The 25,721-nt window shown below is 49.1% G+C and overlaps 1 protein-coding gene and 1 long non-coding RNA gene across 3 annotated transcripts in view; one reads left to right on the top strand and one right to left on the bottom strand.

The window, feature by feature from the left end:
* Nucleotides 1-25,721, bottom strand: part of LOC135054595 (oocyte zinc finger protein XlCOF6.1-like) — a 164,661-nt gene that overhangs the window by 22,306 nt on the left and 116,634 nt on the right. Inside the window, exon 1 of one of the 2 annotated variants that reach the window (XM_063957773.1) lies at nt 123-212. The exons of the other annotated variant lie outside the window; for it this stretch is intronic. The gene's annotated coding sequence lies outside the window, so the exon portion shown is untranslated. Of the gene's footprint in view, nt 1-122; nt 213-25,721 lie in introns of those variants that run through there. 2 annotated transcript variants of the gene reach the window in all.
* LOC135054606 (uncharacterized) lies at nt 25-25,721 on the top strand. The gene is made up of 3 exons (XR_010243541.1): nt 25-176; nt 25,166-25,244; nt 25,363-25,721. It is a non-coding gene; the product is annotated as an uncharacterized LOC135054606 (long non-coding RNA).

The following is a 25,721-nucleotide window of genomic DNA, read 5'->3' as shown; positions in this document are numbered from 1 at the left end:
TGCTGCACTGGAAGAGTCGTGGAACACATATCCCGGAAAGACGGTGGAACGCACATACAGCAAGTTATGGAACGCATATCCTTTTTGTGTGGTGGAACGCAAGAAAAGCGGAAGGAACGTACCGGAAGTGGGGTGTGTAATTTCCTCTTCTTGGGAACGGACGCCGTGTGGCCGGGGTGAGTGTCTCTGTAGATGTGTAATGACAGAGATGTGATGTAATGAGGTATAGGCGCAATGAGGCAGGTTTGAGGGGCGGGCCTATAAGGGTGTGAGGGGCGGGGCTATGAGGGTGTGACTCCCACGGTATAGGGGGCAGGGGACAGTACAGTGATATATGAGGGGGAATAACACAGCTCCCGGCACACACTGATATGTGGTATTATTATTATATAGGGGAGAGGGGACCGTACAGTGATATATGAGGGGGAATAACACAGTACCCGGCACACACTGACATGTGGTATTATTATATAGGGGAGAGGGGACCGTACAGTGATATATGAGGGGGAATAACACAGTCCCCGGCACACACTGATATGTGGTATTATTATATAGGGGAGAGGGGACCGTACAGTGATATATGAGGGGGAATAACACAGTCCCCGGCACACACTGATATGTGGTATTATTATTATATAGGGGAGAGGGGACCTTACAGTGATATATGAGGGGGAATAACACAGTCCCCGGCACACACTGATATGTGGTATTATTATATAGGGGAGAGGGGACCGTACAGTGATATATGGGGGGAATAACACAGTCCCCGGCACACACTGATATGTGGTATTATTATTATATAGGGGAGAGGGGACCTTACAGTGATATATGAGGGGGAATAACACAGTCCCCGGCACACGCTGATATGTGGTATTATTATATAGGGGAGAGGGGACCGTACAGTGATATATGAGGGGAATAACACAGCTCCCGGCACACGCTGATATGTGGTATTATTATTATATAGGGGAGAGGGGACCTTACAGTGATATATGAGGGGGAATAACACAGTCCCCGGCACACACTGATATGTGGTATTATTATATAGGGGAGAGGGGACCGTACAGTGATATATGGGGGGAATAACACAGTCCCCGGCACACGCTGATATGTGGTATTATTATTATATAGGGGAGAGGGGACCGTACAGTGATATATGAGGGGGAATAACACAGTCCCCGGCACACACTGATTTGTGGTATTATTATATAGGGGAGAGGGGACCGTACAGTGATATATGAGGGGAATAACACAGCTCCCGGCACACGCTGATATGTGGTATTATTATTATATAGGGGAGAGGGGACCGTACAGTGATATATGAGGGGGAATAACACAGTCCCCGGCACACGCTGATATGTGGTATTATTATATAGGGGAGAGGGGACCGTACAGTGATATATGAGGGGGAATAACACAGTCCCCGGCACACAGAGATATGTGGTATTATTATATAGGGGAGAGGGGACCGTACAGTGATATATGGGGGGAATAACACAGTCCCCGGCACACGCTGATATGTGGTATTATTATTATATAGGGGAGAGGGGACCGTACAGTGATATATGAGGGGGAATAACACAGTCCCCGGCACACACTGATATGTGGTATTATATAGGGGAGAGGGGACCGTACAGTGATATATGAGGGGAATAACACAGCTCCCGGCACACGCTGATATGTGGTATTATTATTATATAGGGGGAGGGGGCCGTACAGTGATATATGAGGGGAATAACACAGTCCCCGGCACACACTGATATGTGGTATTATTATTATATAGGGGAGAGGGGACCGTACAGTGATATATGGGGGGAATAACACAGTCCCCGGCACACGCTGATATGTGGTATTATTATTATATAGGGGAGAGGGGACCGTACAGTGATATATGAGGGGGAATAACACAGTCCCCGGCACACACTGATTTGTGGTATTATTATATAGGGGAGAGGGGACCGTACAGTGATATATGAGGGGAATAACACAGCTCCCGGCACACGCTGATATGTGGTATTATTATTATATAGGGGAGAGGGGACCGTACAGTGATATATGAGGGGGAATAACACAGTCCCCGGCACACGCTGATATGTGGTATTATTATATAGGGGAGAGGGGAACGTACAGTGATATATGAGGGGGAATAACACAGTCCCCGGCACACACTGATATGTGGTATTATTATATAGGGGAGAGGGGACCGTACAGTATTATTATTATATAGGGGAGAGGGGACCGTACAGTGATATATGAGGGGGAATAACACAGTCCCCGGCACACACTGATATGTGGTATTATTATATAGGGGAGAGGGGACCGTACAGTGATATATGAGGGGAATAACACAGCTCCCGGCACACGCTGATATGTGGTATTATTATTATATAGGGGAGAGGGGGCCGTACAGTGATATATGAGGGGAATAACACAGTCCCCGGCACACACTGATATGTGGTATTATTATTATATAGGGGAGAGGGGACCGTACAGTGATATATGAGGGGGAATAACACAGCCCCCGGTACACACTGATTTGTGGTATTATTATTATATAGGGGAGAGGGGACCGTACAGTGATATATGAGGGGAATAACACAGCTCCCGGCACACGCTGATATGTGGTATTATTATTATATAGGGGAGAGGGGGCCGTACAGTGATATATGAGGGGAATAACACAGTCCCCGGCCCACACTGATATGTGGTATTAATATTATATAGGGGAGAGGGGACCGTACAGTGATATATGGGGGGAATAACACAGTCCCCGGCACACGCTGATATGTGGTATTATTATTATATAGGGGAGAGGGGACCGTACAGTGATATATGAGGGGGAATAACACAGTCCCCGGCACACACTGATTTGTGGTATTATTATATAGGGGAGAGGGGACCGTACAGTGATATATGAGGGGAATAACACAGCTCCCGGCACACGCTGATATGTGGTATTATTATTATATAGGGGAGAGGGGACCGTACAGTGATATATGAGGGGGAATAACACAGTCCCCGGCACACGCTGATATGTGGTATTATTATATAGGGGAGAGGGGAACGTACAGTGATATATGAGGGGGAATAACACAGTCCCCGGCACACACTGATATGTGGTATTATTATATAGGGGAGAGGGGACCGTACAGTATTATTATTATATAGGGGAGAGGGGACCGTACAGTGATATATGAGGGGGAATAACACTGTCCCCGGCACACACTGATATGTGGTATTATTATATAGGGGAGAGGGGACCGTACAGTGATATATGAGGGGAATAACACAGCTCCCGGCACACGCTGATATGTGGTATTATTATTATATAGGGGAGAGGGGGCCGTACAGTGATATATGAGGGGAATAACACAGTCCCCGGCACACACTGATATGTGGTATTATTATTATATAGGGGAGAGGGGACCGTACAGTGATATATGAGGGGGAATAACACAGCCCCCGGTACACACTGATTTGTGGTATTATTATTATATAGGGGAGAGGGGACCGTACAGTGATATATGAGGGGAATAACACAGCTCCCGGCACACACTGATATGTGGTATTATTATTATATAGGGGAAAGGGGACCGTACAGTGATATATGAGGGGGAATAACACAGCCCCCGGCACACACTGATATGTGATATTATTATTATTATATAGGGGAAAGGGGACCGTACAGTGATATATGAGGGGGAATAACACAGCCCCCGGCACACACTGATATGTTGTGGTTTTATTATTATATAGGGGGGAGGGGTCCGTACAGTGATATATGAGGGGGAATAACACAGCCCCCGGCACACACTGATATGTGGTAGTAGTATTATTATTATATAGGGGAGAGGGGGTGGTCTTCTGTATGCCGGCGGTCGGGCTCCCGGCGCTCAGTATACCGGCGCCGGGAGCCCGACAGCCGGCATACCGACACTTATTTTCCCTCGTGGGGGTCTACGACCCCCATAGAGGGAGAATAAAATAGTGTGGCGCGCGTAGCGCGCCACCGTGCCCGTAGCGTGGCGAGCGCAGCGAGCCCGCAAGGGGCTCATTTGCGCTCGCCACACTGTCGGTAAGCCGGCGGTCGGGCTCCCGGCGCCGGTATGCTGGTCGCCGGGAGCCCGACCGCCGGCCAGCCGTAGTGAACCCGGGAGAGGGGATCGTACAGTGATATATGAGGGGGAATAACACAGCCCCCGGCACACACTGATATGTGGTATTATTATTATATAGGGGAGAGGGGACCGTACAGTGATATATGAGGGGGAATAACACAGCCCCCGGTACACACTGATTTGTGGTATTATTATTATATAGGGGAGAGGGGACCGTACAGTGATATATGAGGGGGAATAACACAGCTCCCGGCACACACTGATATGTGATATTATTATTATATAGGGGAAAGGGGACCGTACAGTGATATATGAGGGGGAATAACACAGCCCCCGGCACACACTGATATGTGGTAGTAGTATTATTATTATATAGGGGAGAGGGGACCGTACAGTGGCCCTCATTCCGAGTTGTTCGCTCGCAAGCTGCTTTTAGCAGCATTGCACACGCTAAGCCGCCGCCTACTGGGAGTGAATCTTAGCTTAGCAGAATTGCGAACGATAGATTCTCAAAATTGCGAATAGAAATTTCTTAGCAGTTTGAGTAGCTCGACACTTACTCTGCCACTGAGATCAGTTCAGTCAGTTTCGTTCCTGGTTTGACGTCACAAACACACCCAGCGTTCGGCCAGACACTCCCCCGTTTCTCCAGCCAGTCCCGCGTTTTTCCCAGAAACGGCAGCGTTTTTCCACACACACCCATAAAACGGTCAGTTTCCGCCCAGAAACACCCACTTCCTGTCAATCACACTCCGATCACCAGAACGAAGAAAAAACCTCGTAATGCCGTGAGTAAAATACCAAACGTCTTAGCAAATTTACTTGACGCAGCCGCAGTGCGAACATTGCGCATGCGCAGTTAGCGGAAAATCGCACCGATGCGAAGAAAAATAACAAGCGAACAACTCGGAATGAGGGCCAGTGATATATGAGGGGAATAACACAGCTCCCGGCACACTGATATGTGGTATTATTATTATTATTTTTATATAGGGGGGAGGGGACCGTACAGTGATATATGAGGGGAATAACACAGCCCCCGACACACACTGATATGTGGTGGTATTATTATTATTATTATATAGGGGGGAGGGGACCGTACAGTGATATATGAGAGGAATAACACAGCTCCCGGCACGCTGATATGTGGTATTATTATTATATAGGGGAGAGGGGACCGTACAGTGATATATGAGGGGGAATAACACAGCTCCCGGCACACACTGATATGTGGTATTATTATTATATAGCGGAGAGGGGACTGTACAGTGATATATGAGGGGAATAACACAGCTCCCGGCACACGCTGATATGTGGTATTATTATATAGGGGAGAGGGGACCGTACAGTGATATATGAGGGGAATAACACAGCTCCCGGCACACGCTGATATGTGGTATTATTATATAGGGGAGAGGGGACCGTACAGTGAAATATGAGGGGGCATAACACAGCCCCCAGCACACACTGATATGTGGTATTATTATTATATAGGGGAGAGGGGACAGTACAGTGATATATGAGGGGAATAACACAGCTCCCGGCACACTGATATGTGGTATTATTATTATTATTATATAGGGGGGAGGGGACTGTACAGTAATATATGAGGGGAATAACACAGCCCCCGGCACACACTGATTTGTTGTATTATTATTATATAGGGGAGAGTGGACCGAATGACACAGCTCCCGGCACACGCTGATTTGTGGTATTATTATTATATAGGGGAGAGTGGACCGTACAGTGATATATGAGGAGAATAACACAGCTCCCGGCACACGCTGATATGTGGTATTATTATATAGGGGAGAAGGGACAGTACAGTGATATATGAGGAGAATAACACAGCCCCCGGCACACACTGATTTGTGGTATTATTATTATATAGGGGAGAGTGGACCGTACAGTGATATATGAGGAGAATAACACAGCTCCCGGCACACGCTGATATGTGATATTATTATTATATAGGGGAGAGGGGACAGTACAGTGATATATGAGGAGAATAACACAGCTCCCGGCACACACTGATATGTGCTATTATTATATAGGGTAGAGGGGACCGTACAGTGATATATGAGGAGAATAACACAGCTCCCGGCACACGCTGATATGTGATACTATTATTATATAGGGGAGAAGGGACAGTACAGTGATATATGAGGAGAATAACACAGCCCCCGGCACACACTGATTTGTGGTATTATTATTATATAGGGGAGAGGGGACCGTACAGTGATATATGAGGAGAATAACACAGCTTCCAGCACACACTGATATGTGGTATTATTATTATATAGGGGAGAGGGGACCGTACAGTGATATATGAGGAGAATAACACAGCCCCCGTCACACACTGATTTGTGGTATTATTATTATATAGGGGAGAGTGGACCGTACAGTGATATATGAGGAGAATAACACAGCCCCCGTCACACACTGATATCTGGTATTATTATTATTATATAGGGGAGAGTGGACCGTACAGTGATATATGAGGAGAATAACACAGTACCCGGCACACGCTGATATGTGGTATTATTGATATTATTATTAGGGGAGAGGGGGGAACGCAGCCCCCGGCACACACTGATATGTGGTGGTATTATTATTATTATTATATAGGGGAGAGGAGACCGCACAGTGATATATGAGGGGGAATAACACAGCTCCCGGCACACACTGATATGTGGTATTATTATATAGGGGAGAGGGGACGGTACAGTGATATATGAGGGGAATAACACAGCTCCCGGCACACGCTGATATGTGGTATTATTATATAGGGGAGAAGGGACAGTACAGTGATATAAGAGGAGAATAACACAGCTCCCGTGATGCGGTCAAGATGCCGCCGGGATACTTCAAGGTTATGTAGTGCAAGTGCCCTGTGATATCCATCCAGTCTTTACTGTGCATTGATATATCTTTACTTAGTATTGCTAGTCCGGGATGCGGTCAAGATGCTGCCGGACGGAATCCCGGCGGTCGAAATACCGACGCCGGAATCCCGACCGCCACAATCCCGACATATTCTCCCTCCGTGGGTGTCCACGACACCCATAGAGGGAGAATATAATAGTGTGCCCGCGGCGTGGCGAGCGTAGCGAGCCCGCAAGGGGCTGCGTTCCGCTCGCCACCCCTGTCGGGATTGTGTGGTCGGGATTCCGGCGTCGGTATTTCGACCGCCGGGATTCCGGCCGGCGGCATTTAGTACTGATCCCCCCGTGATATGTGGTGTTATTATTATATAGTGGAGAGGGGGCTGTACAGTGATATATGAGGAGAATAACACAGCTTCCGGCACACACTGTGGTATTATTATTTTCTCTAACGTCCTAGTGGATGCTGGGGACTCCGTAAGGACCATGGGGAATAGACGGGCTCCGCAGGAGACAGGGCACTTTAAGAAAGAATTAGGAATACTGGTGTGCACTGGCTCCTCCCTCTATGTCCCTCCTCCAGACCTCAGTTTGAATCTGTGCCCGGACGAGCTGGGTGCACTTTAGTGAGCTCTCCTGAGCTTGCTAATAAGAAAGTATTTTGTTAGGATTTTTTATTTTCAGAGAGATCTGCTGGCAACAGACTCTCTGCTACGTGGGACTGAGGGGAGAGAAGCAAACCTACTAACTGCGGATAGGTCATGCTTCTTAGGCTACTGGACACCATTAACTCCAGAGGGATCGAACACAGGAATGCACCCTTGGTCGTCCGATCCCGGAGCCGCGCCGCCGTCCCCCTCGCAGAGCCAGAAGCCGGCGTGAGAAGCAAGAAGACTTTGATAGCGGCGGCAGAAGACTCCAGTCTTCATATGAGGTAGCGCACAGCACTGCAGCTGTGCGCCATTGCTCCCACATTAAACCCGCACACTCCGGTCACTGTAGGGTGCAGGGTGCAGGGGGGCGGGGGGGCGCCCTGGTTAGCAATTAAGTACCTCTTGGCATAAAAGAGCATATATACAGTTGGGCACTGTATATATGCATGAGCCCCCGCCATTGTTTTACACAAAATCGCGGGACAGAAGCCCGCCGCTGAGGGGGCGGGGCTTCTTCCTCAGCACTCACCAGCGCCATTTTCTCTCCACAGTTCCGCTGAGAGGAAGCTCCCCAGGCTCTCCCCTGCAGAATCACGGTAGAAAGAGGGTAAAAAGAGAGGGGGGGCACATAAATTTAGCGCAAAATCAGTATATACAGCAGCTACTGGGTAAACACTAAGTTACTGTGTGATTCCTGGGTCATATAGCGCTGGGGTGTGTGCTGGCATACTCTCTCTCTGTCTCTCCAAAGGGCCTTGTGGGGGTTCTGTCCTCAAATAGAGCATCCTCTGTGTGTGTGGTGTATCGGTACGCTTGTGTCGACATGTTTGACGAGGAAGGCTATGTGGAAGCAGAGCAGGTGCAAATGAATGTGGTGTCTCCGCCGACGGCACCGACACCTGATTGGATGGATATGTGGAAGGTGTTACATGATAATGTAAACTCCTTGCATAAAAGGTTGGATAAAGCTGAAGCCTTGGGACAGTCAGGGTCTCAACCCATGCCTGATCCTACAGCGCAGAGGCCGTCAGGGTCTCAGAAGCTCCCACTATCCCAAATTGTTGACACAGATATCGACACGGATTCTGACTCCAGTGTCGATGACGATGATGCAAAGTTGCAGCCTAAAATGGCTAAAGCCATCCGCTACATGATTATAGCAATGAAGGATGTATTGCACATCACAGAGGATACCCCAGTCCCTGACAAGAGGGTTTATATGTATGGGGAAAAAAGGCAAGAGGTGACTTTTCCCCCTTTACATGAGTTATGTGAAAAAGCTTGGGATTCTCCTGATAGGAAAGTGCAGATTTCCAAACGGTTACTTATGGCTTATCCTTTCCCGCCAACGGACAGGTTACGCTGGGAATCATCCCCTAGGGTAGACAAAGCTTTGACACGCTTATCTAAGAAGGTAGCCCTGCCGTCACAGGATCCGGCCACCCTAAAAGATCCTGCGGATAGAAAGCAGGAAGGTATCCTGAAGTCCGTTTATACACATTCAGGTACCCTACTAAGGCCGGCAATTGCGTCGGCCTGGATGTGTAGTGCTGTAGCAGCATGGACAGATACTCTATCTGAGGAACTTGATACCTTGGACAAGGATACTATATTACTGACCCTGGGGCATATAAAAGACGCTGTCCTATATATGAGGGATGCCCAGAGAGACATTTGCCTACTGTGCTCTAGAATAAATGCAATGTCGATTTCTGCCAGAAGGGTCCTGTGGACTCGGCAATGGACAGGTGGTGCCGACTCAAAAAAGCACATGGAGGTTTTACCTTATAAGGGTGAGGAATTGTTTGGGGACGATCTCTTGGACCTAGTTTCCACAGCTACGGCTGGGAAGTCAATTTTTTTACCATATATTCCCTCACAACCTAAGAAAGCACCGTATTACCAAATGCAGTCCTTTCGATCGCAAAGAGGCAAGAAAGTCCGAGGTGCGTCTTTTCTTGCCAGAGGCAGGGGTAGAGGAAAGAAGCTGCACAATACAGCTAGTTCCCAGGAACAGAAGTCCTCCCGGCTTCCACTAAATCCACCGCATGACGCTGGGGTTCCACAGGTGGAGCCAGGAGCGGTGGGGGCGCGTCTCTGAAATTTCAGCCACCAGTGGGTTCGCTCACGGGTGGATCCCTGGGCTATACAGATTGTGTCTCAGGGATACAAGCTGGAATTCGAAATGATGCCCCCTCACCGTTACCTCAAATCGGCCCTGCCAGCTTCCCCCATAGAAAGGGAAGTAGTGTTAGCGGCAATTCACAAATTATATCTCCAGCAGGTGGTGGTAAAGGTTCCCCTCCCTCAACATGGAAGGGGTTACTATTCCACAATGTTTGTGGTACCGAAACCGGACGGTTCGGTCAGACCCATATTAAATTGAAAATCCCTGAACATTTACCTGAAAAGGTTCAAGTTCAAGATGGAATCGCTCAGGGCGGTCATTGCAAGCCTGGAAGAGGGGGATTTTATGCTGTCTCTGGACATAAAGGATGCTTACCTGCATGTTCCCATTTATCCACCTCATCAGGAGTACCTCAGATTTGTGGTACAGGGCTGTCATTACCAATTCCAGACGTTGCTGTTTGGTATGTCCACGGCACCGAGAATATTTACCAAGGTAATGGCAGAAATGATGGTGCTTCTGCGAAAGCAAGGAGTTACAATTATCCCATACTTGGACGATCTCCTCATAAAGGCGAGGTCCAGAGAGCAGTTGCTGATCAGCGTAGCACACTCTCGGGAGGTGTGGCAACAGCACGGCTGGATTCTGAATATTCCAAAGTCGCAGCTGATTCCTACGACGCGTCTGCCCTTCCTGGGCATGATTCTGGACACAGACCAGAAGAAGGTGTTTCTCCCGGCGGAGAAGGCCCAGGAGCTTGTGACTCTGGTCAGAGACCTCTTAACACCGAAACGGGTGTCGGTGCATCAATGCACGCGAGTCCTGGGAAAGATGGTGGCATCATACGAAGCCATTCCCTTCGGCAGGTTCCATGCGAGGACCTTTCAGTGGTATCTGTTGGACAAGTGGTCAGGGTGTTTCTTCTGTGGTGGCTGCAGAGTGCTCACCTTCTCGAGGGCCGCAGGTTCGGCATACAGGACTGGGTCCTGGTGACCACGGATGCAAGCCTCGAGGGTGGGGGGCAGTCATTCAGGGAAGAAATTTCCAGGGGCTGTGGTCAAGTCAGGAGACTTGTCTGCACATAAATATCCTGGAACTAAGGGCCATATACAACGCCCTGAGTCAAGCGGAGCCTCTGCTTCGCAACTAACCGGTGCTGATTCAGTCAGACAACATCACCGCAGTGGCTCATGTAAACCGCCAGGGCGGCACAAGAAGCAGGGTGGCGATGGCGGAAGCCACCAGAATTCTTCGCTGGGCGGAGATTCACGTGCAAGCACTGTCAGCAGTGTTCATTCCGGGAGTGGACAACTGGGAAGCAGACTTCCTCAGCAGGCACGACCTCCACCCGGGAGAGTGGGGACTTCATCAAGAAGTCTTCACACAGATTACAAATCGATGGGAACTGCCACAGGTGGACATGATGGCATCCCGCCTCAACAAAAAGCTACAAAGGTATTGCGCCAGGTCAAGAGACCCTCAGGCGATAGCTGTGGACGCACTAGTGACACCGTGGGTGTTCCAGTCGGTTTATGTGTTTCCTCCTCTTCCTCTCATACCCAAGGTGCTGAGAATCGTAAGAAAAAGAGGAGTGAGAACAATACTCATTGTTCCGGATTGGCCAAGAAGGACTTGGTATCCGGAACTGCAAGAAATGCTCACAAAGGACCCATGGCCTCTGCCTCTCAGACAGGATCTGTTGCAACAGGGGCCCTGTCTGTTCCAAGACTTACCGCGGCTGCGTTTGACGGCATGGCGGTTGAACGCCGGATCCTAGCGGAGAAAGGCATTCCGGATGAGATTATTCCTACGCTGATAAAGGCTAGGAAGGACGTGACAGCAAAACATTATCACCGTATATGGCGAAAATATGTTGCTTGGTGTGAGGCCAGGAAGGCCCCTACAGAGGAATTCCAGCTGGGCCGTTTCCTTCACTTCCTACAGTCGGGAGTGACTATGGGCTTAAAATTAGGGTCCATTAAGGTCCAGATTTCGGCCCTATCCATTTTCTTTCAAAAGGAACTGGCTTCTCTTCCTGAAGTTCAGACGTTTGTAAAGGGAGTGCTGCATATTCAGCCCCCTTTTGTGCCACCAGTGGCACCTTGGGATCTTAACGTGGTGTTGAGTTTCCTGAAATCTCACTGGTTTGAGCCACTTAAGACTGTGGAGTTAAAATATCTCACGTGGAAGGTGGTCATGCTATTGGCCTTAGCTTCGGCTAGGCGTGTGTCAGAATTGGCGGCTTTGTCATATAAAAGCCCCTATCTGGTTTTCCATATGGACAGGGCAGAATTACGGACTCGTCCGCAATTTCTGCAGAAGGTGGTGTCATCTTTTCATTTGAACCAACCTATTGTGGTGCCTGCGGCTACTCGTGACTTGGAGGATTCCAAGTTACTAGATGTAGTCAGGGCTTTGAAGATTTATGTAGTCAGAACGGCTGGAGTCAGGAAAACTGACTCGCTGTTTATCCTGTATGCATCCAACAAGCTGGGTGCTTCTGCTTCAAAGCAAACTATTGCTCGCTGGATCTGTAACACGATTCAGCAGGCTCATTCTGCGGCTGGATTGCCGCCTCCAAAATCAGTAAAAGCCCATTCCACAAGGAAGGTGGGCTCTTCTTGGGCGGCTGCCCGAGGGGTCTCGGCATTACAGCTTTGCCGAGCAGCTACTTGGTCGGGTTCAAACACTTTTGCAAAGTTCTACAAGTTTGATACCCTGGCTGAGGAGGACCTTGTGTTTGCCCATTCGGTGCTGCAGAGTCATCCGCACTCTCCCGCCCGTTTGGGAGCTTTGGTATAATCCCCATGGTCCTTACGGAGTCCCCAGCATTCACTAGGACATTACAGAAAATAGATTTACCGGTAAGTAAAATCTTATTATATAGAGGAGAGGGGACCGTACAGTGATATATGAGGGGAATAACACAGCTCCCGGCACACGCTGATATGTGGTATTATTATTATATAGGTGAGAGGGGACCGTACAGTGATATATGAGGGGGAATAACACAGCTCCCGGCACACGCTGATATGTGGTACTATTATTATATAGGGGAGAGTGGACCGTACAGTGATATATGAGGAGAATAACACAGCTTCCGGCACACACTGATATGTGGTATTATTATTATATAGGGGAGAGGGGACAGTACAGTGATATATGAGGAGAATAACACAGCCCCCGGCACACACTGATATGTGGTATTATTATTATACAGGGGAGAGTGGACCGTACAGTGATATATGAGGGGGAATAACACAGCTCCCGGCAAACGCTGATATGTGGTATTATTATTATTATATAGGGGAGAGGGGACAGTACAGTGATATATGAGGAGAATAACACAGCTTCCGGCACACACTGATATGTGGTATTATTATTATATAGGGGAGAGGGGACAGTACAGTGATATATGAGGAGAATAACACAGCCCCCGGCACACACTGATATGTGGTATTATTATTATACAGGGGAGAGTGGACCGTACAGTGATATATGAGGGGGAATAACACAGCTCCCGGCACACGCTGATATGTGGTATTATTATTATATAGGGGAGAGGGGACCGTACAGTGATATATGAGGGGGAATAACACAGCTCCCGGCACACGCTGATATGTGATATTATTATTATATAGGGGAGAGGGGACCGTACAGTGATATATGAGGAGAATAACACAGCCCCCGGCACACACTGATATGTGGTATTATTATTATATAGGGGAGAGGGGACAGTACAGTGATATATGAGGAGAATAACACAGCTTCCGGCACACACTGATATGTGGTATTATTATTATATAGGGGAGAGGGGACAGTACAGTGATATATGAGGAGAATAACACAGCTTCCGGCACATGCTGATATGTGGTATTATTATTATATAGGGGAGAGGGGACATAAATGATGTATAATACAACATATACAGTTTATGATATTGTGTAATATAATGAAGAGCTGAACATCAGGTTAAGTGCAGGAAATCTCTGTGCAAATTGAAATAAAATAAAAATATGCCCTCCTCACTGATTAGGTGCAGGGTGATAGCGTGATTACTATTATATGAAAAGCAGAATTTCAGACATGAAGAGCCATCCCTATGTATAAATATTGAGCAGGACCCAGAGGGGGTCATTCTGACCCGATCGCACGCTGCAGTTTTTCGCAGCGTAGCAATCGTGTCAGAACTACGCATGTGCCGGCGCCGCAGTGCGACGGCGCATGGCCTTCCGTCGCGCTACGATCGCCTCTGCTTAATTGATAGGCAGAGGCGGCCGATGGGCGGGAGGGGGCGAAACGTCGGCGTCCCCCCGCATGTCTGAGTTCATGATCGTAGCTGTGCTAAACTTAGCACAGCTACGATCAACTCGGAATGACCCCCAGAGCCCCATCACGGTGCCTCCACCTCACTCACTGATACATGAGAGGCACAATGACCAGAAGATCCTGAAACTCACCAACAAGATCATTCAGCTGCTGACTGGAGAGGTGACTGCTGGGAATGGGGCATTATACAGTAACACCAGGGGATGTGTCGGGGTGATGACTGGAGAGATGACTGCTGGGAATGGGACATTATACAGTAACACCAGAGGATGTGTCTGGGTGATGACTGGAGAGGTGACTGCTGGGAATGGGGCGTTATACAGCAGTGATCGCGCTAAGCCCAAAAAAAAGTGGGTCCCAGGGACCCCTCACTTTTAAAACTTGGGGTCCTGCCTGTCCTTTTTTGGGTTCCATCGGAATAAAGGTTCTTATTAATCTTATTAATGATTCAAACATAAAACACAGACTTGATTTTGACGCTAAAAGAGTGCTGCAAGGGGGAGGAGGGGGAGTGACAGTGCTGCTGGGCTGTGCAGCATACAGGACACTCTGCAACAGGGCTTTAACTAGACATTTTGGTGCCCTTTAGCAGAAACTGAACTGGTTCTACTCCTCCTCCTATAATGTGAAGAAAGGAACGGACAGTGCGCGGCGAAGGCGCGCCGCAAAAATTTAGGTTCATGTTTTCGTGGAGAAGGGGCATGGCCACATCATAGTAGTGCCGCTTGTACACATTGCACCAGGTAGGACCTCCTATACATGTTATACACATTGCGCCAGGTAGAGCACGTTACAAACATTGCACCAGGTAGAGCACATTATACACATTGCACCAGGTAGAGCACGTTACACCCACTGCGCCAGGTAGAGCACGTTACGCACATTGCGCCAGGTAGAGCACGTTACACCCACTGCGCCAGGTAGAGCACGTTACACCCATTCGCCAGGTGGAGCACGTTACACACATTGCACCAGGTAGAGCACATTATACACATTGCACCAGGTAGAGCACGTTACACCCACTGCGCCAGGTAGAGCACGTTACGCACATTGCGCCAGGTAGAGCACGTTGCGCCCACTGCGCCAGGTAGAGCACGTTACACCCATTCGCCAGGTGGAGCACGTTACACACATTGCACCAGGGGGAGCACGTTACACACATTGCGCCAGGGGGAGCACGTTACACACATTGCGCCAGGGGGAGCACGTTACACACATTGCGCCAGGGAGAGCACGTTGCACACATTGCGCCAGGGGGAGCACGTTACACACATTGCGCCAGGGGGAGCACGTTACACACATTGCGCCAGGGGGAGCACGTTACACACATTGCGCCAGGTGGAGCACGTTACACACATTGCGCCAGGGGGAGCACGTTACACACATTGCGCCAGGGGGAGCACGTTACACCCACTGCGCCAGGTAGAGCATGTTACACACATTGCGCCAGGGGGATCACGTTACACACATTGCGCCAGGGGGAGCACGTTACACACATTATGCCAGGTAGAGCACGTTACACACATTGCGCCAGGGGAAGCACGTTACACACATTGCGCCAGGGGAAGCACGTTACACACACTGCGCCAGGTAGAGCATGTTACACCCACTGCGCCAGGGGGATCACGTTACACACATTGCGCCAGGGGGAGCACGTTACACCCACTGCGCCAGGTAGAGCATGTTACACACATTGCGCCAGGTAGAGCATGTTACACACATTGCGCCAGGGGGATCACGTTACACACATTGCGCCAGGGGGAGCACGTTACACACATTATGCCAGGTAGAGCACGTTACACACATTGCGCCAGGGGAAGCACGTTACACACATTGCGCCAGGGGAAGCACGTTACACCCACTGCGCCAGGTAGAGCATGTTACACCCACTGCGCCAGGGGGAGCACGTTACACACATTGCGCCAGGGGGAGCACGTTACACACATTGCGCCAGGTGGAGCACGTTACACACATTATGCCAGGGGGAGCACGTTACACGCATTGCGCCAGGTGGAGCACATTGCACCAGGTAGAGCACTTATACAAAATAACCCATTTTTCTCTATCGTCCTAAGTGGATGCTGGGGTTCCTGAAAGGACCATGGGGAATAGCGGCTCCGCAGGAGACAGGGCACAAAAAAGTAAAGCTTTTACCAGATCAGGTGGTGTGCACTGGCTCCTCCCCCTATGACCCTCCTCCAGACTCCAGTTAGATTTTGTGCCCGAACGAGAAGGGTGCAATCTAGGTGGCTCTCCTAAAGAGCTGCTTAGAGAAAGTTTAGCTTAGGTTTTTTACTTTACAGTGAGTCCTGCTGGCAACAGGATCACTGCAACGAGGGACTTAGGGGAGAAGTAGTGAACTCACCTGCGTGCAGAGTGGATTTGCTGCTTGGCTACTGGACACTAGCTCCAGAGGGACGATCACAGGTACAGCCTGGATGGTCACCGGAGCCGCGCCGCCGGCCCCCTTGCAGACGCTGAAGAGAGAAGAGGTCCAAAATCGGCGGCTGAAGACTCCTGAGTCTTCATAAAGGTAGCGCACAGCACTGCAGCTGTGCGCCATTTTCCTCTCAGCACACTTCACACAACAGTCACTGAGGGTGCAGAGCGCTGGGGGGGGCGCTCTGAGAGGCAAATAAAAACCTTATTAGAGGCAAAAAATACCTCACATATAGCCCACAGAGGCTATATGGAGATATTTAACCCCTGCCTAACTTCAAAAATAGCGGGAGACGAGCCCGCCGAAAAAGGGGCGGGGCCTATCTCCTCAGCACACAGCGCCATTTTCTCTCACAGAAAAGCTGGAGAGAAGGCTCCCAGGCTCTCCCCTGCACTGCACTACAGAAACAGGGTTAAAACAGAGAGGGGGGGCACTGATTTTGGCGATATTGTATATATATATAAAAGATGCTATAAGGGAGAAACACTTATATAAGGTTGTCCCTATATAATTATAGCGTTTTTGGTGTGTGCTGGCAGACTCTCCCTCTGTCTCCCCAAAGGGCTAGTGGGTCCTGTCCTCTGTCAGAGCATTCCCGGTGTGTGTGCTGTGTGTCGGTACGTGTGTGTCGACATGTATGAGGACGATGTTGGTGAGGAGGCGGAGAAATTGCCTGTAATGGTGATGTCACTCTCTAGGGAGTCGACACCGGAATGGATGGCTTATTTAGAGAATTACGTGAGAATGTCAACACGCTGCAAGGTCGGTTGACGACATGAGACGGCCGACAATCTATTAGGACCGGTCCAGGCGTCTCAGAAACACCGTCAGGGGTTTTAAAAACGCCCATTTACCTCAGTCGGTCGACACAGACACAGACACGGACACTGAATACAGTGTCGACGGTGAATAAACAAACGTATTTCTCATTAGGGCCACACGTTAAGGGCAATGAAGGAGGTGTTACGTGTTTCTGATACTACAAGTACCACAAGAAAGGGTATTATGTGGGAGTGAAAAAACTACCTGTAGTTTTTCCTGAATCAGATAAAATAAAATGAAGTGTGTGATGATGCGTAGGGTTACCCCGATAGCAAATATTGGCGTTATACCCTTTCCCGCCAGAAATTAGAGTACGTTGGGAAACACCCCTTAGGGTGATAAGGCGCTCACACGCTTATCAAGTGGCGTTACCGTCTCCAGATACGGCCGCCCTCAAGGAGCCAGCTGATAGGAAGCTGGAAAAATATCCTAAAAAGTATATACACACATACGGTGGTTATACTGCGACCAGCGATCGCCATCAGCCTGGAGATGCAGTGCTGGGTTGGCTTGGTCGGATTCCCTGACTGAAAATATTTTATTCATGTAGAGCATTTAATAGGATGCATTCTATATATATGTATGTGAGATGCACAGAGGGATATTTGCTCTCTGGCATCAAGATAAGTGCGTTGTCCATATCTCCCAGAAGATGTCAGGGACACGACAGTGGTCAGGTGATACAGATCCCATACGGCAGATGGAAGTATTGCTGTATAAAGGGAAGGAGTTATTTGGGGGTCGGTCCATCGGACCTGGGGACCACAGCAACAGCTGGGAAATCCAACCTTTTTTACCCCAAGTTACATCTCAGCTAAAAAAGACACCGTCTTTTCAGCCTCAATCTTTCCTTTCCCATGAGGGCATGCAGGCAAAAGGCCAGTCATATCTGCCCAGACATAGAGGTAAGGGAAGTAGACTGCAGCAGGCAGCCCTTTCCCAGGAAAAGAAGCCCTCCACCGCGTCTGCCAAGTCCTCAGCATGACGCTGGGGCCGTGCAAGCGGACTCAAGGTGGGGGGGTAGTCTCAAGAGTCTCAGGGCGCAGTGGGATCACTCGCAAGTTGACCCCTAGATCGTACGAGTATTATCCCAGGGGTAAAGATTGGAGAGTCGAGACATCTTCTCCTCGCAGGTTCCTGAAGTCTGCTTTACCAACGGCTCCCTCCGACAGGGAGGCAGCATTGGAAACAATTCACAAGCTGTATATCCAGCAGGTGATAATCAAAGTACCCCTCCTACGACAAGGAAAAGGGTATTATTTTTCCACACTATATTGTGGTACTGAAGCCAGACGGCTTGGTGACACATAGTCTAAATCTAAAATGTTTTGAACACTTACATAAAAGGTTCAAATCGAGATAAAGTCACTCAGAGCAGTGATAGCGAACCGGAAAAAAGGGGACTATATGGTGTCCCTGGACATCAAGGATTACCTCCATGTCCAAATTTTGTCCTTCTCATCAAGGGTACCTCTGGTTCGTGGTACAGAACTGTCAATATCAGTTTCAGACGATGCCGTTTGAATTATCCACGGCACCCCGGGCCTTTTTACCAAGGTAATGGCCGAAATAGATGTTTCTTCAAAGAAAAAAGGCATCTAAATTATCCCTTACTTGCACGACCTAAAAAGGGCAAGTTCCAGAGAACAGTTGGAGGTCGGAAGAGCACTATCTAAAGTAGTTCTTCGACGGCACGACTGGATTCTAAATATTCCAAGAATCGCAGCTGTTTTCCGACGATACGTCTGCTGTTCCTAGGGATGACTCTGGACACGGTTCAGAAAAAGGTTTTTCTTCCCGAGGAAAAAGCCAAGGAGTTATCCGACCTGTCAGGAACCTCCTAAAACCAGGAAAGGTGTCTGTACATCAATGCACAAGAGTCCTGGGAAAAATGGTGGCTTTTTACGAAGCAATTCCATTCGGCAGATTCCATGCAAGAATTTTCCAAAGGGATCTGTTGGACAAATGGTCAGGGTCGCATCCTCAGATGCACCTGCGAATAACCCTGTCGCCAAGGACAAGGGTATATCTTCTGTGGTGGTTGCAAAAGGCTCATCTATTGGAGGGCCGCAGATTCGGCATACAGGATTTGATCCTGGTGACCACGGACGCCAGCCTGAGAGGTTGGGGAGCAGTCACACAAGGAAGAAACTTCCAGGGGGTATGGACGAACCTGGAAAAGTCTCTTCACATAAACATTCTGGTACTAAGAGCAATCTAAAATGCTCTAAGCCAGGCGGAACCACTCCTGCAAGGAAAACCGGTGTTGATTCAGTCGGACAACATCACGGCGGTCGCCCATGTAAACAGACAGGGCGGCACAAGAAGCAGGAGTGCAATGGCAGAAGCTGCCGAGATTCTTCGCTGGGCGGAGAATCACGTAATAGCACTGTCAGCAGTGTTCTTCCCGGGCGTGGACAACTGGGAAGCAGACTTCCTCAGCAGACACGATATTCACCCGGGAGAGGGGGGTCTTCATCCAGAAGTCTTCCACATGCTAATAAACTGTTGGGAAAGACCAATGGTAGACATGATGGCGTCTCGCCTCAACAAGAAACTGGACAAGTATTGCGCCAGGTCAAGAGATCCACAGGCAATAGCTGTGGACGCACTGGTAACACCTTGGGTGTACAAATCAGTATATGTGTTTCCTCCTCTGCCTCTCATACCAAAGGTATTGAAGATTATACGGTGAGGAGGAGTAAGAACAATACTAGTGGCTCCGGATTGGCCAAGAAGGACTTGGTACCCGGAACTTCAAGAGTTGGTCACGGACGACCCGTGCCCTCTACTTCGGAGAAGGGACCTGCTACAACAGGGTCCCTGTCTCTTTCAAGACTTACCGCGGCTGCGTTTGACGGCATGGCGGTTGAACGCCAGATCCTAAAAGGGAAAGGCATTCCAGAAGAAGTCATTCCTACCTTGATTAAGGCAAGGAAGGAAGTCACCGCGAAACATTATCACCGCATTTGGCGAAAATATGTCGCGTGGTGCGAGGATCGGAGTGTTCCGACGGAGGAATTTCAACTGGGTCGTTTCCTACATTTCCTACAATCAGGATTGTCTATGGGTCTCAAATTGAGATCTATTAAGGTTCAAATTTCGGCCCTGTCAATATTCTTCCAAAAAGAATTGGCCTCAGTTCCTGAGGTACAGACTTTTGTTAAAGGAGTACTGCATATACAGCCTCCTGTGGTGCCTCCGGTGGCACCGTGGGATCTAAAAGTAGTTTTAGATTTCCTCAAATCCCATTGGTTTGAACCATTGAAAAAGGTGGATTTTAAATATCTCACATGGAAAGTGACTATGTTACTGGCCCTGGCTTCCGCCAGGAGAGTATCTGAATTGGCGGCTTTATCTTATAAAAGCCCTTATCTAATCTTCCATTCGGATAGGGCAGAACTGAGGACTCGTCCGCATTTTCTCCCTAAGGTGGTATCAGCGTTTCACCTGAACCAACCTATTGTGGTGCCTGCGGCCACTGGCGACTTGGAGGACTCCAAGTTGTTGGACGTTGTCAGAGCCTTAAAAATATACATTTCAAGGACGGCTGAAGTCAGAAAATCTGACTCGCTGTTGATACTATATGCACCCAACAAGTTGGGTGCCCCTGCTTCTAAGCAGACGATTGCTCGTTGGATTTGTAACACAATTCAACTTGCTCATTCTGTGGCAGGCCTGCCACAGCCTAAATCTGTTAAGGCCCATTCCACAAGGAAGGTGGGCTCATCTTGGGCGGCTGCCCGAGGGGTCTCGGCATTACAATTCTGCCGAGCAGCTACGTGGTCGGGGGAAAACACGTTTGTAAAATTCTACAAATTTGATACCCTGGCAAAAGAGGACTTGGAATTCTCTCATTCGGTGCTGCAGAGTCATCCGCACTCTCCCGCCCGTTTGGGAGCTTTGGTATAATCCCCATGGTCCTTTCAGGAACCCCAGCATCCACTTAGGACGATAGAGAAAATAAGAATTTACTTACCGATAATTCTATTTCTCGGAGTCCGTAGTGGATGCTGGGCGCCCATCCCAAGTGCGGATTATCTGCAATACTGTACATAGTTATTGTTAACAAATTCGGGTTATATTGTTAAGGAGCCATCTTTAAGAGGCTCTTTCTGTTATCATACTGTTAACTGGGTTTAGATCACAAGTTGTACGGTGTGATTGGTGTGGCTGGTATGAGTCTTACCCGGGATTCAAATTGCCTCCCTTATTGTGTACGCTCGTCCGGGCACAGTACCTAACTGGAGTCTGGAGGAGGGTCATAGGGGGAGGAGCCAGTGCACACCACCTGATCTGGTAAAAGCTTTACTTTTTTGTGCCCTGTCTCCTGCGGAGCCGCTATTCCCCATGGTCCTTTCAGGAACCCCAGCATCCACTACGGACTCCGAGAAATAGAATTATCGGTAAGTAAATTCTTATTTTCAGAAGATAGGAGGTAGTAATGTACATTGATAATATGCTAATGCCATCATTCAATACAGTATGACTAAAATAACATTAAAAAAAAACCACTTAGATTTCTAGGTGACCAGTACTATGTTACATCAGTGATAGTTACGGTAAAGACACTGCAACAGCAAGGTTTGCATGAACACAGTGTAATGTGTGACAAATGAAATCCCTATGCAACACGTATTCTGCTCCCTCAGAACAACTCACAAACTTTGGAGGAAGGCACTGAGAGAGGGGACCTGTGGGCAGGCAGAGGCTCGGCCGTCCCTGCATTACAAGATATCGGCCTCCGGATTTTAGCCCGGGCACAATAGCGCATCCTCAATCTGTCACCTGTAGTGCAGGACCGGGTCTCGCAGAGGAGCGGGTGCACGGCGCTGACCCCGGCGCTTAGTAGCAGACCTTTCTTCTTTCCACCCCCCTGATTGTCCGCCACGGAGTACTGGGCAGACGCCGCTCACACTCAGACCCGCTGATGCACAGGCTGGGCTGCAATGGGTGGAGCGCTGATAGCCGCCACTGCCAGTTACGCAGCAATACATGGAAGGGGACACGGAGAAGACAGAAGGGGGTGGGGCCGGTGAGGCTAAGTGGGAGGTGCCGGCAGGAGAGGGGGCGGTGTGCGCGCAGAGCAGACAGTGAGGGGAGGCGGGAGTGAACATACTCTCGATCTCCTCCCCTTCCAAGTTCCTCCCTCTGCTGCCGTGGAGACAAAAACTGACTGACAGTGCAGGACAGCGCTGCTAGTCAGAGCGCGTCCTTAGGGACCCGGCGGTTTTTTATTTTTGAGTCCCCACCATCAATAATGGGGTAAAATACGCGCCATAGCGCGTTTTTGCGATCACTGTACAGTAGCACCAGGGGATGTGTCTGGGTGATGACTGGAGAGGTGACTGCCGGGAACGGGGCATTATACAGTAACACCAGGGAACGTGTCTGTTATGATTCCAGCACTCTGGTCTGAGGAGATCTTATTGCAAGGACCGGAGCACTGGAACGTAATGCTGGGAAAGGGGAATGGAAAGGGAATAGCCCCTGGCGCCCTATCTCCGTTGTCTCGCCCGTGCTGTCAGTACACTCTTGCGAGACTATGGTTGCTTGAGCCCATGGCAGCCACGTTTGAAGGGCGGATTACGTCTGCCCAACTTCGATGCCCCCTCAGGTCTTAGTGAGACAAAGAGTGTACCGAGACAGGGTGATAACAAGGGGCCCTCTTACTGAAACAACCGAAAGCCAGGGGCTACTAACTAGCCTAAAACTAAATGTATGTGCGGTTTGCCGCCAAAGGAAAAGAACAACAAAGGAAATGCTGACCACACGCCCACACAATACTTTTGTGTACCGGCGGTGACAGCATAAGCAGAACCCTCTGCAAAACACCAGTGACAGAAATAATAATGGAATACAGCGGCCTAGGCCGACTGACGCGGCAGAACCGCTACTCACGGAACCGGTACGAATACTGGCAAACGGACAGGAACTCCCAATGCTGCTGACACAGACTCTAAGAACTGGAGGACAGGCAGAATCCCAAACGACAGACCGGTGGACACCAAGAAGCCAGAAACTTGACCAGGCACAGGCAAAGGCACTGGACCTCAGGACAGGAACGCCTCACGGCAGGACACGGGATCAGACATAGGAATCGACACAGGGACTGACACAGGAATCGACACAGGAAGCTCAGGAACTAGCAGGAACCAAGCTCAGAACTCAAGCTGGATACCCAGAAATATCACCAGCGTCTGTGAATTGCAGTCAGCCAGCATATAACAGAGAGGCCTAATTAATAATCTCATGCAGCTGCCCTGTTGCATGACTCCAAACTGACAAGATGCAATTAGCAGCCAGGTGAGGCTGAACACATGGGAACAAGCTGCAATTACACAGACTCACCAGCGGCAGCAGACAAGAGTATTCTAAAACAGAGCAACAGGAAATCCTGGCATGCAAGACAACTTTATAAACATAAAATAGGAATGAAGCACTACCTGTGGTTCATAACAGTATCCCCTCCTTAAGGGTGAGCTCCGAGCACCCCATGACACCCACGGGGAACATGAACAGAAGTATAACATAAAATACATAACCAAAATGCAAAAATGGAAATGAGCCACAGCCGTGGCTCATAACAGTGTCTGGATGATGACTGGAGAGGTGACTGCTGGGAATGGGACATTATACAGTAACACCAGGGTACGTGTCTGGGTGATGACTGGAGGTGACTGCTGGGAATGGGACATTATACAGTAACACCAGGTGATGTGTCTGGGTGATGTCTGGAGAGGTGACTGCTGGGAATGGGACATTGTACAGTAACACCAGGGGATGTGTCTGGGTGATGTCTGGAGAGGTGATTGCTGGGAATGGGACATTATACAGTAACACCATGGGACGTTTCTGGGTGATGACTGGAGAGGTGACTGCCGGGAATGGGGCATTATACAGTAACACCAGGGGATGTGTCTGGGTGATGCCTGGAGAGGTGACTGCTGGGAATGGGGCATTATACAGTAACACCAGGGGACGTTTCTGGGTGATGACTGGAGAGGTGACTGCTGGGAATGGGACATTATACAGTAACACCAGGAGACGTGTCTTAGTGATGACTGGATAGGTGACTGCCCGGAATGGGGCATTATACAGTAACACCAGGGGATGTGTCTGGGTGATGACTGGAGAGGTGACTGCTGGGAATGGGGCATTATACAGTAACACCGGGGGACTTGTCTGGGTGATGACTGGAGAGGTGACTGCCGGGAATGGGGCATTATACAGTAACACCGGGGGACGTGTCTGGGTGATGACTGGAGAGGTGACTGCTGGGAACGGGACATTATACAGTAACACCAGGGGATGTGTCTGGGTGATGACTGGAGAGGTGACTGCTGGGAATGGGACATTATACAGTAACACCACGGGACATATCTGGTTGATGACTGGAGAGGTGACTACTGGGAATAGGGCATTATACAGTAACACTGGAGGATGTGTCTGGGTGATGACTGGAGAAGTGACTGCTGGGAATGGGGCATTATACAGTAACACCAGGGGTTGTGTCTGGTTGATGACTGGAGAGGTGACTGCTGGGAATGGGGCATTATACAGTAACACCAGGGGATGTTTCTGGGTGATGACTGGAGAGGTGACTGCTGGGAATGGGACATTATACAGTAACACCAGGGGATGTGTCTTGGTGATGACTGGAGAGGTGACTGCTGGGAATGGGACATTATATAATAACACCAGGGGATGTGTCTGGGTGATGACTGTATCATTGTGTGTGTTAGGTTCCTATAAGGTGTCAGGATGTCACTGTCTATATCTCCATGCAGGAGGGGGAGTATATAGAGGAACACAGGAGTCTGTACAAGGACGTGATGATGGAGAATCACCGGCCCCTCTCATCACTGGGTAAGAGGAGACTGTCATGTATTGTACAGGGGAGAGCCGGTATGGGGGCCCCTATATACACACATCACCTGATAATCACATATATACAATGTACTCAGTCACTGTGTGTCTCCTACAGATGGACCCAGTAACAGAGATACCCCAGAGAGATGTCCCCGTCCTCTGTATTCCCAGGACTGTACAGAGGAGAGTCACAGGATCCCACAGGAGGATCAGCTAGGTGGCAAAATATTAAAAATGATATACAGGTTGAGTATCCCATATCCAAATATTCCGAAATACGGAATATTCCGAAATACGGACTTTTTTGAGTGAGAGTGAGAAAGTGAAACCTTTGTTTTCTGATGGCTCAATGTACACAAACTTTGTCTAATACACAAAGTTATTAAAATTATTGTATTATAAGACCTTCAGGCTGTGTGTATAAGGTGTATATGAAACATAAATGAATTGTGTGAATGTACACACACTTTGTTT

This window comes from Pseudophryne corroboree, chromosome 3, assembly GCF_028390025.1.
Source record: "Pseudophryne corroboree isolate aPseCor3 chromosome 3, aPseCor3.hap2, whole genome shotgun sequence".
Classification (NCBI taxonomy): Eukaryota; Metazoa; Chordata; class Amphibia; order Anura; family Myobatrachidae; genus Pseudophryne; species Pseudophryne corroboree.
The sequence above is the reverse complement of the archived record's forward strand: the minus strand, read 5'-3'. Positions and strand labels throughout refer to the sequence as shown.